This window comes from Cydia pomonella, chromosome 18 (assembly GCF_033807575.1).
Source record: "Cydia pomonella isolate Wapato2018A chromosome 18, ilCydPomo1, whole genome shotgun sequence".
Taxonomy (NCBI): domain Eukaryota; kingdom Metazoa; phylum Arthropoda; class Insecta; order Lepidoptera; family Tortricidae; genus Cydia; species Cydia pomonella.
The window spans coordinates 2,986,597-3,004,629 of NC_084720.1; the positions used below are offsets into that span (position 1 = coordinate 2,986,597).

Genomic DNA, 18,033 nt, shown 5'->3' on the forward strand with positions numbered 1-18,033 from the left:
AAATTCGCTCGACTTATTAATGTTGTGCGCAGGTTGGAAATAGAAGGTTTCCTTGATATATTCTTTGACGTAGGACGGTAAAATATTTGTTTACAGTTCTTAATTTTGTAACAGGGATGTTTTATGAGGTTTAAGGGCAGAAGAGGCTTACAAGGGTCGGTTCTGTCTTACCTGAGGTTATATTTAACTTCTTTTCGTGTATTTAGTTTGTCTCAAGCTCTTCATTTAGGCGGTCATTGTACTTTACGGCTTCAAAGTCGATTCTGAACCTATTCTTTAGGTTTATTTGTTTCATGATTGCAATAAATTTGATAAATCCACAAAATATTGAACCCGTTAAAAGAGACGATGGCAGTGAAAAGATTCGGAAGAATGCCGAAATTGAAGAACTCATAGCCGTGCCGAATATTGATGAGGCCAAAGCACATCGTCTCTGCTGGTTTGACCAACTCAATTGTGCTGTAAAGAAAGCATATTTGGGTCGACCGACTGGAGGGCGTCCTATAGGTCATTCTAAGTATCGATGGGCGGATAGAGTAAATCTTCGTGAGCTGGGTGCCAGTGAAAGCGCTGCGCGCAGGACCGAGTAAAATGACGTGTACTTGTGTCGGGAGCCAAAACTCATTTTGGGTCATCACGCCAACCAAGTTAAAGTAACGAATTTGTCAAGCTAGGTCAAATCTGAACTGAACAAGTGCTCCTTGTCTTGTGTAGGTACGTCATGTCCTCATAGATTTTGATCACTTCATGATATGGTTAGGTTAGGTTAGGTTGGATCATTTTAAGATCTGGGTTAAACGCATTTTAGAAAAAGGACACTTCTGTGGACAATATAATGAAAGTTGATGACTTTTGTACATAGATATCCCGTTTTTCTTATTTGAGTCTTAAGTACTGGAAAAACGTATCCCGCCTGTAAATGTGCCGCGTAAAATTTTTAAGCTTTCCTTTAATTTGCGATTTCTAGAGGAATGACGCGAACGAGTTTGCTATAAAATGTGTATGACTCATCTAGCTACGCCGTATAAGTAACTGTAATTGATCTGAATTTTATGTCAAAATTTAAATATCGAAAAAGAAAAATTGTTGTTTTATTAAAATACATATCTATTTATAATAAATAACTTACGAACTGTTCCGGTAAAGTAGTTCCAGAAATCTGTAACAAAAAAGACCTTGATTGAGACACTGTTAAAATTAAGCTAACATTAAGAACAAAAGTCAAACGTATTATTTGAACATGAAAACCACTTATGAACATCAAAAACTATATATACATATATTGTAGTTAATAATCTTTCCTTGAAACTTCAAACTGAAAATCAATATGGGCTAATCAACAGCTTTGACGGCTTATCATGCATATATTTCCTCAATGCTCAGATACGGACTTATTTTCTGGGGTATAGACCTTATGACAGTTCCTTCAAGTTTCTTTGTATTGGACTTAATTAAAAAATAATCACCCAAATTAATTATTTACCCAAACTAGATCTTAACGTAATAGATATAAGTTATAATTTTTTCAGTAAAGAGTGCTGTATTTCTCCAACAAGCTGTCAAGCAGTTTGGCGAAACCATAATTATTGTAATTGTGTATTTCATAATACTTTTGTTAGAATGAAATAAATAAATAAATAAGAAATAAATCAATTTCTTTAAATGTTTACAAACATTTAACGTGACAGACCATAAAAAATTAACTACATATAATAAGGACCATCGTTCCACGCGAAAGGATAACAAAGAGTCAGCCTCCAGAACAAAAGTTAAACGAGTTATTAACTTACCACATTCAGAACATGGCAATAAAGTTAGCCCTGCATCATCGCATTTGTAAGCGAATGGGACCGTGACAGCCAGCGGTTTATGCAAAGTGGGCCGGTTTGCCGGATTTATGCTCCTTGCCTCCGACACAAGATATGAATACCATGACTAAAGTAGTCAAGACATTAGTCCAAAACTACTGTGTGGTTAGTTTTCTCGAAATTACTTATCATGAAATAATTTTAGTTTAATTTGTACATACATAACATAGGTATTATTGAGTTGTATTTGTTACACTATCAAATCGGGGAAATCCTGAAGAAGAGCCAGGTCAAGAGCACTCTAAACCGGCGAGCGTGTATGAGGAATGTTAATAAAAGTGAAGGAAGCGAAATAGGTACGTCAGGATCGTAGCAAGTGGAAATCCGTGGTATCTGTGATAGAGGCCTACCCCTCCGGGATATAGACGTGATTATATGTCTGTATTTGTTACACTAGTAGCTGTATGAGCTATTCACCTGACATACAAAAGAGAGGTATGGGCATTGTGAATATCATCTCGCTTTGTGTGGTAGGGCACAGCCAGTGTATGTCATTCCAGATCTAGAGCAGAGCCCAACTGGGGAAGTACCCCCACCTTACAGAAAACCGCAGCCAAATAACACTAGACCCTACTCATAGTGTTGTGTTTCTGTCGGTGAGTAAGGTTGCCAGAGCTCAACGAGGGCGAGGGGGGGTTTGGGTCGGCAACGCGCATGTAACTCCTCTGGAGTTGCAGGCGTACTAAGGCTACGGAGACTGCTTACTATTAGGCGGGCCGTATGCTTGTTTGTCACCGACGTAGTATAAAAAAAAATACAGTCATTCATACAGTCAGTCATTTAGAAAAATTTCAAAAAACCTAAATCAAAAAACAGTCATACATATAAGTGTCGAAATTTTTCACAACATTTCACGAGAATCTGTTTAGATATATTACTTATAGAAGAGAGACCCGAAACGAAATACGAAATCATTTTTGGTTAAGAGACATGCTCGTGTTCGTGCATAACAACAAATATTAGCTTTATAGTTACTATTTACTTATGTTACTAAATCAATTAAATAAATTTTAATAACTATTTATGACATAGAAGGCAAACGAGCAGATTAATTGACCGATTGTAAGCGATTACCGTCACGGATACCAGCAACGTTCAATGGGTTGTAAGTGCGTTGACGACCTTTAAAATGGAAGTACGCTCTTTTCTTGAAGGTCGTATTGGTGCGGAAATACTGCAGGTGATATTTAATTCTACATTCAATAATTTCATTAAATTGACATGGAAAGTAACAAAAGCTACGGATAAATAAATTAATTTAATTTCAGTTAACTAAATTAATGTAATACTATTCTATGTGATAAAGGAAAAATGTACAGTATGCAATCATGTTTTTTATTCGCAACGCTCAGTAATAAATCTACAGTCCTTTTTTTCCAAATGACTAGGCTCAACTTTGCCAGTAAACCCTATAAAAGCTTTTGACAATTTGTTAACAGCAGAATTGCACTAAAACTGAAACAAGCGGGTCCAGAGGAACGCTGTCGAAGTCAATAAACGTATTCCTAATACACCAGTACATTTTCCGTGAGAGTTGGCTAGTAAATGTAACAGTTATTATATATGCACAAAGGGTTACCACAAGGATCCGTTTTCGGACCCGCGTTGTACAAGATACACGGCTGTACGCATCTCGCTTTACATACGTTCGAATATGAAATGATTTGTTTTCTAGAATGGGAACTGAACTACGTTTATACGGAGTTCCAAGCATACATTCAACTCACAAAAATCTCAGTATTAGCATTCTATTTACATTCCCAAGGCTTAAGTAACAAACAAAAGCATGTACGTCGAGTCAATTTGCATACGACGGTTTACTCAGTGCATCCTCGTGCAGTAAGAGGGTTAGAATGGCGTACAAAAGTATGTAAGCAAGGGTTTGGCGTCAGTTTTGGAGAGTAGCCTGGTGTATTACTTCAATTTGGTTGACTGAAATGGTGTAGAATTTATAAATCAGCATCATTTACATAACTGTATAATTTATTGTTGCATATTAGACATTGTTTTTGTTTCTTATTGATTTTATTTTATTATTGCTTTTCTATAAATTCTGGCTTGACGATTCTTTGAGAATTCCAGGTGAAAAATTCCATTTTATAATTGTTGCTATCTGGTTTATGATGTTATTTTTTATCATTATAAATAATTAATTTTGACGATCACAATATAGATTCATATAAATTGACATGAATGTAATTTGTAATGCAATCGTATTTTGTGTAATAAATAAATCTGAATCAGAATCCTCTCGATAAATTGGAACCATATAAATAAATGTTGAAATTATCACATATACCGGTTTCCTTACTTTGCTATAAACGAGAAAGGAAAAATGTGAAAGTTTGGCTGTTCAACAATTTATGTAACATTACATAATAAAATTTCATTCAACGACATATTCGGTATCGTGTTCTGCAGTGGCAGCATGGTTCCATGTTTATCACTTGTCACTATGCCCGTCACTTTCGCGCTTACATACTTGTCAGAATGTGACAGGCATGGTGACAAATGATAAAGATCCGACCATCTTAGCCCTACTGATTAGGGAATAGTAGACGCGAATATTTTTTTACCTTTGTATGGAAGGTACTTGGACGACCTGGCCTGACCTGGAAAAATTAGTTTTTTTACTTTTTCCTAATCAGTAGGGTTAAGATGGTCGGCTCCTTATCATTTGTCACCATGCCTGTCACGTTCTAACAAGTATGTAAGCGCGAAAGTGACGAGTGACAAGTGATAAAAATGTAACCATGCTGTCACCGTAGGACACGAATCCGAATATGCCCTTAAACGATTCCCCACTATTTTTATTACAACCTGTATAATTGTATATCTGTACCCCTAGTGTAAATAAATTCGATTTCGAAACGTGACGTACGCGTTTGCGTTTAGTCTCATTTTGTATTGGATTTAGAAAGAGCGCGCCAAGCGGGACGTTTTGGAAACTCAAAATCCTATACAAAATGAGACTTAACGCAAACGCGTTCGTCACGTTATGATGTCGATCAAATTTACACTAGGGGTACTGTGCCTCCTACCAATACCTATTACCAATACCTTTAGTATTTTTAAAAGTTCAGTAATAATATTCTGAAGCAATCTTCTATGACCCAGTCGAGCAAAAACATCCCAAAACCCTTTCAGAATTAACTGTCTCGAATACTGCCGGGAGTTCATCTTCATACCGGATGTCATTTATGTGTTCCATTGTCGTAAACGCTGGAACGAGTTCTAAGAATATTCGGTATAATGTTAGCGTATATTGAATAGGGCAGTTAACTGCATCCGAGATTGCCGGACTGACATAGTTCTAACTTAAATGCTTGTTTGAAAGTGTCTAGACACATTCAGATCATGGTTAACATATGATGAGGAAAAACATTTAATCAAATATTATCTATATATCGGTGGCCGATCGTAATATCAGGTAGATCGTGAAATGCCTAGGCATATCATGAAACGTAAAAATCTTTATCTTGTTTCCTGATTCGACGGAGTCCCGCGACGCGGGGCTCGTATTTCTGGATAGTTTCCCTTCAGGCATCTGAAGCAACCCATGATTTCTATAGTAATCTAAATTGTATTTTTTTTATTTTATTTACTCGTAATGCATGTTAATTATAAGATGTAATGTTTTGAAAAGGTGTGTTCCGCCGAGTTTCTTGCCGGTCCATATTGGGATACTCTCCTTCAATTGAGGGGGGATTTAAATCTTCTCGGGTCAGAGGTGTAGGGTTAGAGCCAGTGTAGCTTTATTTGAAGTTCATAAGCGCATTGTAATATGCCTACTTGAATAATAAACTATCTTTATATAACGATCTCACCTATCTGCCACTACCGTCAAAACAACTCGACCCAGACCCTTCCGGACACAGGTGCCTATCACGCTTGCCGCGTTTCCACGCAGAATAGCGATAGACATCAGCAATGACCTGGAACGAGGGTCATGAGCTTTCTCCCCCAGGAAAATCTTGGCCACACCAACACCTGAGGGCCTACCGCGAACCGCGTTCGACGTGTTACCTCCCTATCACACTTACGTACGAATTTACAAGTGCGACAGAGAGGCAACACGTCGAACGTGGTTCGCGGTAGGCCTCTTGGACGTCTCCGCCGCTAAAGGGACAAACATACATACTGAGGAGAATGCATACTTATATTTTAGGTTTACGTGGATATGTTACTTCCAGTAGGTCTAGCAAAGTCTAGCACAATAGATCATAAGAATCAATAAACCAAACGATCCTTTTTTCATTGATACGCGCGATCTGTTGTGCTAGACTTTGCTAGACCTACTGGAAGTAACATATCCTGTGCACGTAAACCTAAAATATAAGTATGCATTCTCCTCTTAGAATCTAGATGTGAAATTATATGCAGGTGCAGTTTATAATCTCGTTTTTTCGGCCTTTTGTCTTCTTATGGAAATATCGTGAAGCGCTGTTCTTATCTTTTTATTATGATTTTTTTATTTGTTGAGGAACTCAAGGATTTGACTAGATGTGCTCAACATTATTATGCAGGTTGTTTATTTGAATGGTTGCTTTTTTAGGGTTCCGTGGACTAGAACTAGGAATCCTTTTAGTTTAGCCATGTCCGTCTCTTTGTCCGAGGCTTTGCCCCGTGGTCGTTAGTGCTAGAACGCTGCAATTTGGCGTGGATGATTGAGTGAAGATTTTTTTAAATTTATTGTTTGCTTTGACCCAATAGTGTGGGGTATCGTTGGATAGGTATTTCAAAACGAATATGGGTCTTCGAAATTATTTTTTTAAAGCTAAAATTTTCAAAAATAATCACTCCGGAAGAAAAATATATGTTTCCCTCCCTCTTTCTAACTTTAGAACAATGTGTTCAAAAAATATGGCAAAGATCGTGCAAGTAAAGCATAATAAATACTTTCAAATTAATACTGTCGCAAACATGTTCGGTTAAGCCATTTTTGAGTTTTGCAATTTGGTCTTACATTCTTAGTAGAACTGTAACTTCGTTTTGTTTGTTATTTACACGATTCGTTCCTATTGGCGTAGGCAATAGTTTTTATTAAAGCGACTGCCATCTGACCTTCCAACCCATAGGGTAAACTAGGCCTTGTTGGGATTAGTCCGGTTTCCCTACGATGTCTTCCTTCACCGAAAAGCGACTGGTAAATATCAAATGATATTTCGTACATAAGTTCCGAAAAATTTATGCGCGAATAGATGGCGATATACTTTTGGCCTATACTCGAGTGAAAGAACATGGTTCCAGGGTTTTAGTCCTGTGTCGAAAGATGGCGGTAAAAGCTGACTACTAAATTTACTTTGACAATACGCTTCTATACTGAATTCTCTTTGCCTCAGATTAGGTTGAACTGAGATAACCAATCCCACCGGGAAACTAGAGCAAAAAACTCTTAAAGAATTCCAATACTGTAAAACACGTCTCAGTGGACGATCTTAGTGTTCAAGCTAAAAAGAAAAGTTAAGAGGAAAGAGGACGGCCGATTCTCCATACAAAGTAGTCCCCATTTCCCTCTCTGCATATTGACATTTTGGAAAATATTTTTACATCATTTTATGTATATAATGATAGCTATGGCCTTACGTTTGGAGTTTTTTCGATTTTTGTACTATTATGAAAATTAGAAGCGAAAAACAGATTTCATACAAAACTATTATAATAAGAAAATCGAAATTCCTTGTTCTTAGCGTCCTTCCTTTTTCTCTAATACTACGTCGGTGGCGAATAAGCATACGGCGCGCCTGATGGTAAGCAGTCTCCGTAGCCTATGCACGCCTGCAACTCCAGAGGAGTTACATGCGCGTTGCCGACCCTAACACTCCGCACCCGCTTTGAGTTCTGGCAACCTTACTCACCGGCAGAAACACAACACTATGAGTAGGGTCTAGTGTTATTTGGCTGCGGTTCTCTGTGAGGAGGTACTTCGCCAGTTAGTCTGTGCTCTAAATCTGAAATGACATCCTTTAAATATTATGAGACTACCACGTATTTCTGAACTCTCGGCCCGATTCGAAGAATGGGATACGATAACGATAAGTTCTGGTTTAGATAAGTTCTAATTTAGATATCGTTTGTATGTCGTATAATTGACAGAAGCAGCTCGGTTCGGGCAACCAACGTCACTTTGACGTTAGAAATATCGTAGATAAATCTTATTGGGATCACAGCGGAATCGAAATAAACGTCAATTTTGACATGTCGTTTAGTTATCGATCTTTTAAAGATCTTTCCAAGATCTTTTTTTTTTTATATTACGTCGGTGGCAAACAAGCATACGACCTGCCTGATGGTAAGCAGTATCCGTAGCCTATGTACGCCTGCAACGCCAGAGGAGTTACATGCGCGTTGCCGACCCTAACCCCCTCCCACCCTCGTTGAGCTCTAGCAACCTTACTCACCGTTTATCTTAAACATGTCTTAGTCATTCTTCGAATCGGGCCGTCTGAGCGTGAGTAAAACTCGCACTTGACTATATTTCAGCGTCCCAAATTAAAATAATGCGAACTAGCCTGCCGGATTTTCTCGTCGCGTCGCCGCGGGCAAAAAGCGTAACTCGTTTTTTATTTGTGGACAATGCACATCCTTTTTATGAGCTGTGTCACAGCTGTTTTACTATGAAAAGAATAAAAATTTCACATTTGAGTTATATTTTTGTGACTTAAAGTAATGTGTTAATTGGCTTGTGAATAAAAATGTGATGTGTGACTGAAAAAAAGATCTATAGATAAAGTATCTATCTATACATTAAAGTGATTTTCATTAAGATTAACTGCTTTATACAATATACACTCATAGTGTTGTGTTCCTGCCGGTGAGTAAGGTTGCCAGAGAGCTCAACTAGGGGGGGCGGGTTTAGGGTCGGCAACGCGCATGTAACTCCTCTGGAGTTGCAGGAGTACATAGGCTACGGAGACTGCTTACCATCAGGCGGGCCGTATGCTTGTTTGCCACCGACGTAGTATAAAATACAATATAAGCAAATGTTTGAAAAACAATAACGTAAAAACGATAAAAATAAACGAACAGTCACTACATTTTAGCTTCTCAAAACAGTAAAAATTACTGTCTTTTCGGAACAGTAAAATTTTCTGTTTATAAGTCACATCATATGTTAATTAGATTACCTTTTCTCTTCCTTACACATAAGATGCTACGAGTATACACTGTTTGTTTTTGTTTACCAATATGCAATAGTTTGTGCCAATAGGAAATAGATATTCATATCATAATTAGAATAAGTAAACTGAATTGAACTGTGTATCTTGGTGAGGACTGTCGTGGAGGAAAATGTTTTAGTGTGTAAGTTAGTTTTATTAGAACCTTATGTACATTTTAATCTGTTTGTTCTCCTAATAAATTAAGATAAAATAAAATACCTTCTTTAGCTAAATAGACGAATTTTTCGTTTTCGAAAAAGCTTCGATCAAACCAAGACTTTATTAGGTAAGTATTTCATTTTAAATTGGATTTTAAAAAACGAACAATTTCTTTTATGTTTCATTAAATTTAAAACTCGGCATAATCTTATTTTTTGATTGAAACATTTTAAAGGTGATATATTATTTAAATTCCATTAAGATTATGTTTTAAATCATCTCTTCGAGAGATTTAGGGCTTAAGCATCTTTAAATACGAATGTGATAAATTCAGAAACATAAGTAACATACTTTTTAGGTATTTAGGTCATACTGAAAGTTTTTATAATTTCATAAACTGTACTGTGTTTTTTTTACTGATTAATCTTAATTATCCTTTCTAATATGTAATACTGCTTTTTTAAGATTTAATATTTAATTCCTAAATACATAATACTTTTAGGAAGTTTCACCCCATTCAAAATTTACAAAACATTCCATTGAGTTTAAGATATTTATAAAACTTTTAAATGTATAGACGAATTGAGGTAACTGTAGTTACAGTAGTTTGTCTTGACAAGTTTTGTAGTAAACAGTTGTCATTACAAACTGCTGTAAGCTTTATAAATCAATCAATAATAATTAAACGGTAAACGGTAAAACGGTAAACGTGTATTTTCTGACTCGTTTGCATTAAAATATTTGAGGTTTATTTGTACAAGTTCTCGAGATATATCTTTAAAACGAATCTAAACTTATACTTAAACTAAATTTCCCACGACCATTATTTATAGAGATACAGCCGATAGTCATGAAACGGTAGTTTAGTATTTTTAAATTTTTCTTTATAATTCCATTTCTTAATCCTTTCTGACATTATGTACAATTTTTTTTTACGATAGAGTCATCCTGAAAATTACCGGGCCCATTTTTCCACAGGCACTTTTTGTATGAAAATTTGTGCCCCCGGTGATTTTCTATGGAGCTTTTGGGGTATCAATAAAATTCATGTTGTCTGGTGTATACGTGTGCATTCAGGATTTTTTTAACTTGACTCATTTGGATACCTAAGGTTGTCTGAAGCTGCCGACATGCGACTTTTTTGTAACTTATTAATATTAAGCACGCAGCAGCGATTTTAAATTGGCGAGTCGCTATTGAAATACTTCTTTCTAGATTATCATATGTAAGATTAATAAAAAAACAACAAAATTTATAGAACCTACTACAAATAGATTCACAAGAACTGGGCTTCATCATAAGATTATATTCACAGCCTGATATGAACTTGTTGTCGACCGAGGGCACATCGAAAAAAAAAAACGGTCGACATAAAATTTATAAACTGCTAGTATTCCTAAAATACATAATCACACCCATATAAAAAGTACTTCAAAAAACTGATAAAGAGTTAGATTTTCAAACAACAAAGATTTTATTTCACTGCGCCATCTCTAAGTGGCTCATAATTAGAACTTTCAGTATTGCCCCTGAGAATTAAATCCTACGCCGAGTCAGACGACGCTACGGAGCAACGCTGTTACGTCGTCGCCCAAATCCAATATTTAGATTGTTATTTGTTATTATTTGTGTTTTCTCGTATCTTCGTATTTTTATATGTTTTGTAGTTCGCAGTGCCTTAGTAGTAATACTGTAATGCTGTATAACTAATTTGAATAATATAATTTAATAAAATAAAAATTGCCCACGTATGTAACTGTTTATATATACAAATATATATACTTACGCAAATTGACTACGCCCCACGCTAAGTTCAAGAAGGCTTTTATTATGAGTGCTTAGTCAACGTTATATATAATATAAAAATACTTAAATACATAAAAAATACCCATGACTCTAGCTAGAACAAATATCTATGCTCATCACACAAATAAATGGATTCGAACCCAGGACCATCGGTTTCATAAGGAGCGTCACTGCCCACAAAGCCAGACTGGTCGCCAAATCACCAAATATATCTGACGTTCTCAATCAAAAGGTACCACTCTGTCGCTTACCATAAAGACGAAATTTGCTTGTATCTCTATTCTTCATTGTTCTTATGGCAAGCGACAATGATACCTTTCGATTGAGAACGTCACAATAACCGTCAGATATCACGTTCTGAACACATCCCTTTAAATTGCTTTATGTATTAATATCTGATGACAATAACATGATAAAGCGCTGCCGGCGAAAGGCCTTGTATGAAAAATGATTTTATCACAAAAGCATAATCCATGACGTGACGGAAGATATATCATTAAACGTTAACTCCTGGCAACGGGAGCGGGAGGCCAATTCGAACGTATATTTCGATATCTAACTGATGACATTAAGTTATTATCAGCAGTGATCGGAACTATGGGAGTAAAACTTTAACAAAACTTATCAAGCGGACGTAAAAAGAGTGCTTATAGCCTTAAAAATATTCGAATATCTGTGAATGTAAATATTTTTATGGCTGTAAGTACTATACTATTCCTATCCCTATGGACATGAATATTTTTAGGGCTGTATGCACTATTTTATGTCCGCTTAACAAGTGTTGTTAAAGTTTTACTCCCAGAGTTCCGATCACTGATTATTAGACAGAAATTTTGTGGCAAAAATGAGTGTTTGAAAAAATTAAACATCGATAAGTCAGCCATTGATTAATAATTAAGAGATGTAAATTCTACTTGCTGTTAACTACCGAGTTTCAAGAATGAAAATACAAATCTTTACATAATTGCTTTGTTACATTTATTTTGTACTTAAAAATAAAAACATAAACCGTAGTATACAGTGCTAAAAGAATATAACGACCAATATACTTATTCAAGAAGATATCGAACGTGTTGTGTATTTTTCGGTAGCTATCTTTACTCCATAAAATATAGGTATATAGGTAACGTTAAGGTAACATCGATAACAGACACGTCGATATTTCATTTTGTCAAATACTTTATTTTGCCACAAAATCTTCTATGTCTGGTTGTTATTCAAGTGTGTATTTCGTTCATACTTGTCTGTACATGCAAGCAAATGATATCAAAATTATATATCATAATTATATATATAATATGTTATTGATATGATATCAGTATTACGAATCTCGCACATACCAGCAAAAAAGATAAGCGCCGGCGAGATAAACTAAGCGCCACTTGCACCATCCCACTAACCCGGGGTTAACAGGTTAAACCTGAAGTTACCATGGTTAATAGTACAATTTGACACTGAATTTGAAATATTCCTAACTATATAATTATTCTTCAATATGTACCTCATTATCTCTTTTTTTAGAAAACCACATACTACTACACATTAAAAACTGTTCATCTTTTGCCAACCCCCCCCCCCACTCTCCTTTTAAATATATTCCGAGTAAAATTGAAAAACTGGTCACTTAATAAATAAATCATTTTATAGTTTAAAAGAATATTTTGAACATTAATTGGTATGTAATTAATTATCGTTGCATGCTATTTAAGTTTAGTTCATAAGTCATTTGAGTATTGCATACCCGAAATGGGTAACTGTTGGAACTAATAAATTGTATCAGGATTACCATCCTCAAATGTACACAGTACTGCAATAAATCATTCTTATTCTTATACACCTTAACCTTTTCGACGCCAATGACGGATATATCCGAACCACAAGTCCAACGCCAAAGACGGATTAATCCGTCGCGAGTCGCAGACCAATGAGGAACACACAGCTACGTGCATATGCATAAAGTTCAATCTCAGTTTTGACACTTCGGTGACATTGAGTCCGAGTGACAGCTTTTATGTTTGACACGGCGTCGATAAGGTTAATCATCGAAATCATTTTGGCCTTTTAAAAGCACTACCATCAGCCGTGCCAATTTCCGGCTAACCCAAAATTCAAAGAACATTTTCGTCAATCACAAAATATAATAACATCTAACTCCATCCCAACCGTTTACCGGCAGATCCCTTAGATTCGCCCTTCAAGGAAATGTGTCGTCATGATTTTTCATTTTTGCAAAAAAGGGTCGGCCTGTCCATTCAGATCTGTAGGTCCCTTCTCGATGGGAAACGCGGCAGTGATGAGTGGGGTGACTGACAGTTTTTATTAGGGTACAAAAACCTTAGGCAAGCACCCTTGTATGAGATTAAGATAGGGAAATGTAGGCGACTGAGTGAGTATGTTGAGTTTACTTTTATGGTTGCTTTGATGAGGTGGGTTGAATAACACTCTAGTTATTAAACTCACAATGAAATATTTCTGTATTAACCTTATCGTGCATATAGTGTTCTTATTTAGTTTGTCGTTATACATAGCGAAGCTTTAGGGATACGCATTGGCAATGGATTTTCAAACAACATCGCCGGCCTACGCAATTGAAATACGGCACTAGGGAACTAGTCTCGGATGGCTTATGGCGCGGCGAGATGGCAATGGGACTCGGTGTCGGTTTTTCGTCCGCACATCAAAGGTAGTGGGCCAGCAATGGTGCGTACGCATCCAGCGCTGGACCATCGTGTAGAAGAGCCATATTTCCCTACATCGTATAAAAATGTCCTAAGAGGTGATTTGCCGGAGGCATGCAGGGCCTGTCTACATGATGGGTCATCATACTGGCCCACTAAGAAGGGTAGTGGTGTCGGATGGCTTATGGTGCGGCAGGATGGCGATGGGATGGTGTCGGGTCTTCGTCTACACATCAAAGGTAAAGGTAAACGGGATAGTGCGTACGCATCTACACGTGGCCCACTCTATAGTGCGTGCTCTCAACCGTCGCATGGCCATCTCGCTGGTCCAGTGCTGGGCCATCGTGTAGAGGAGCCAAACCCATCGCAGCAGCCAAGCACTCACACGGAAAGCAAGAGATTGGCTACTCAATTGAGATTTGAGAATACATAAAAGTTATTATATTTTATTTTCTGCGTACATAAAATTGAAAATCTTTATTCAGAAAAGCTTGACGATACTCGTATAATAATAAGTGAGTGAACTAAGAAAAACTGATCTGAACATTTGTAATTTGAGATAAAAGTAACAAATTGTAAGTCAGTATCGCTAAGAAGGATAAATAGTACCTAGTTCGCCCGGCCGTCACGATGGGAATAAAGCTTTGAATATCTACTCCACTTAGGAAAGGTCATCCTCTTTTTACTGATATTCCTAGGTCGTATATTTAATCGTAAATTCAAAGGTCAGTCGTAACTTGTTATATGAGAAACCTAGTTCAATGACAGGTCGGCGGCAAGCTAGACCTGACCGTCTATACATGCCGCAAAACTAACTGGCGACTGAGATCATAATGCTATCTCCATTACCCTTGTTAAGACCAATCAAGAGTGAAAGAGATGGCATTATGACCTGACTCGCCACATATTTTTGCTGCAAGAATAGCATGAGCTGCGTTCTCGCGAGCGAGTTAATAATTGATATCACGCAAGATGTATGGAGTCGCGCACGAGAACGCAACTCATGCTAGCCGGTCTGAGCGTCTAGCCAACGAGGCTTGTTCTGATTGTGATAGCGGGTTAAGTATCAGAATAAGCACCAAAGACATTAGTACCTAATAAGCTTTTGGCAAAAAAAATATATTTGGTGCTAACTGTACTTTTCCATCGAGATAATTCTTACAACGCCAAACACAATTCGTTTGCGTTATTTTATCACAGCCTTTCTCATGGCCATCTCCTGTGTCCATCATCAGATCAGCTCTATGTCATCATAATATTGCATTTCCATCCGATTTACATTTATGTATGCAAAATTTCAGCTCAATCGGAAATCGGGAAGGTCAAATTTAGCGTCCATCAAGATTTGACATTAGGCTAAGTTATGTACTCGTTACTTCTTTTGATTAGTTTTTATTTCGATGCCACGCATAATAAATAATAGAATAATTCAGTGCTTTACACAAAACAGCAGCCAAATAACACTAGACCCTACTCATAGTGTTGTGTTCCTGCCGGTGAGTAAGGTTGCCAGAGCTCAACGAGGGGGGGGGCGGGTTTAGGGTCGGCAACGCGCATGTAACTCCTCTGGATTTGCAGGCGTAATTGTGTGACGTCACAGTTTACGGTTTGACACATAACTACATACACACGTAGAAGATACGAACTGACATTTGTCATTTGTTCTCTATCGCCTAACCGTCAACAGTGTCAATCCGAGACTTGTGACGTCATCAGAATCTTCAATGACGTTTCGAGTTCGGTCACGTGACGTGTGCCAAAAGATATTTTAAATTCAATATTTACAAAAATATGGTCATTACAGATCCCCTAAAAGTAGTTTAACATGTTCTTATAATCTAAAAGAATTTATTGGGATACGATTCTGCCCTAAGATTTGTAGATGGAAACAACCCTATTACCTGTCACCTTGGATCATGCCCCCTTGACCCCCGAAAATAGTAAACAACCCTGACTAAAATAATACAAGCTAAAAATACCTTAATGTCCACCCACACAAAATGGCGCCCACCAATCTTATGACATTTGTTCATTGTCGTAAAAAACACATCTTTTACGTTCAGATAGGGCTTTTTTTACGAAATGACTAATGCTCGAGATCACTCAACCATTTGTCCTGGCGGCCGTATCCAGATACCTTTATTGTGCTCGATTTTTCAAAATAAAATATATTAGGGGGATTCGTCCGGGTACGGTATTGATTCGCATATTGTTTCCGTGAGCATTTTTGTTTGCAGAGACGTTTCAATCGTGTAGACTTCGTACTAAAAACTTGCTCCCCTTGAAAACCCAGAAAAACAGTTGGATAACAGTTATTTACGATACAAGTGCGAAAAATAGGAAATTCGTAACGAGTGGCAATAAATTAAAACAAATAGTGCTTTAAATCGACACGAGTTGCGAATTACCTATTCGCACATGTACCGTACGACGTTTTACAGTACATATGATCCTTTAAATTTTTAACATAGTTACATAATGTGTTAATTTACGTACTAGTGTGGAAAAATAGCACCATATGTACTGTAAATAGTTATTTACGATACAAAGTGCGAAAAATAAGAAATTCGCAAGAATGGCGATAAATTAAAACACGACCGAAGGGAGTGTCTTAATTAACACGAGTTGCGAATTACCTATTTGTACATGTATCTTACAACATTTTACAGTACATATGACCCTTTAAATTTTCAACATAGTTACATAATGTGTTAATTTACGCACTAGTGCGGAAAAGTAGCACTATATGTACTGTAAAAATTCTTTTCGTTGTCTTGTTTTTTGTCCACAACAAATGTGACGGAATGGAGTTTTTTTGTATAAGTTTAAGTTGTATAAGGAGAAGGCTTAAAAGTTTTAGTTTTAATTTGATTTAACTACGGATTTCATTTCATTCGTCAAACCTCAATATAAGACAAAAATACTGTCATTTCATTTTGTACCTATAATATTTATTTACTTAATAAAGATAAAACCCGCTTTACCCTACCCTTTACCCTAAGACGGGTAATCACTACAAAAAAGAAGAATTTAATCTCAAAACTAATTTTGATATATTAATTTTATTTATATTTATACAAATAAACATGATTATTAATGACCATTCTTTGACATTTGCACTTAATTGCGCTAAACAGCGCAGCTTTAGGCAGGGTATCCGTTTTAGGCTTCTTTCCCCTACAGATACACATCAACGTTAAATAATAAATAAATAATAAATAAATAAATATTATAGGACATTATTACACAAATTGACTAAGTCCCACAGTAAGCTCAATAAGGCTTGTGTTGAGGGTACAAAGGAAAGGAACAAATATCCATGCTCATCACACGAATAAATGCCCTTACCAGGATTTGAACCCGGGACGGCCGGGACCATCAGCTTCGTAGGCAGGGTTACTACCGACTAGGCCAAACCGGTCGTCTGCATGCAAACTTTCAATCCTTATTTTTCATTTCTCTTTTGTAAAAGATTATCCTGATCTTGCATTATAACGGCTGTGAACTCTGTGAAGCCGTGATCGGATAAAATGGAAAGGTTTTTTCTCGCGTAGTATTATTATGAATGTAGCAGTGGCGGATCGTTCAAAGAACTCGATTCCCACCGGCTTGTCTAATTTCAGCCTGTTGAGTAGTTTCATGATCGGTTCATGGAGAAAAGGAAATCAAAATTAGCTCCGGGTTCCCTACGAATATTTGTGACGCGCCGCCACTGATGTAGTGTTATTTATATGCTTGGTAACTTCATATGAGACTTAGTATAAGAAACATTTTCTTATAACTTTTCCTGTCCCGTCTACAGGTAAAACTATTTTGTGTATTTTCTTGCAAAGTTTTATTGAGATCCAGTTCCAGTTGCTTCGGAGATAAGAGGATATTATATTTTTTTCTATTTTCATAAGTCACTTTTTTTTATGATATAGGAGGCAAACGAGCAGACGGATCACCTGATGGTAAGCGATTACTGCCGCCCATGGACACCTGCAAGACCAGAGGGGTTATAAGTGCGTTGCCGGCCTTTAAGATGGGAGTACGCTATTTTCTTGAAGGTTTGAAGGTCGTATCGGTCCGGAAATACCGCAGGCGACAATTAATAGATATTATATATATTTGAGTTCCTCACAAAGTCATTTTATAAATACATAAATAAATATTTAGGGACAATCGTATACAGATCCACCTAGACCAAAATTAAGCAAAGCGTGTACTCTGAGAAATATTCCATGACTCAGGAACAAATATCTGTGTTCATCACACAAATAAATGCCCTTGCCGGGATTCGAATCCGGGACTATTGGCTTCATAGGCAGGGTCACTACCCTAGGCCAGACCAGTCGTAATTTTATACATATCTGTAATATA

At 36.8% G+C, this 18,033-nt stretch overlaps 1 protein-coding gene across 4 annotated transcripts in view; it reads right to left on the minus strand.

Annotated features, from left to right (window-relative positions):
* LOC133527819 (zwei Ig domain protein zig-8-like) overlaps nucleotides 1-18,033 on the minus strand; it is a 299,524-nt gene that overhangs the window by 187,169 nt on the left and 94,322 nt on the right. For 3 of the 4 annotated variants that reach the window (XM_061865003.1, XM_061865002.1, XM_061865000.1), the window contains exon 3: nucleotides 1,130-1,159. The gene's annotated coding sequence lies outside the window, so the exon portion shown is untranslated. Of the gene's footprint in view, nucleotides 1-1,129; nucleotides 1,753-18,033 lie in introns of those variants that run through there. The other variant, XM_061865001.1, reaches the window with a different exon arrangement.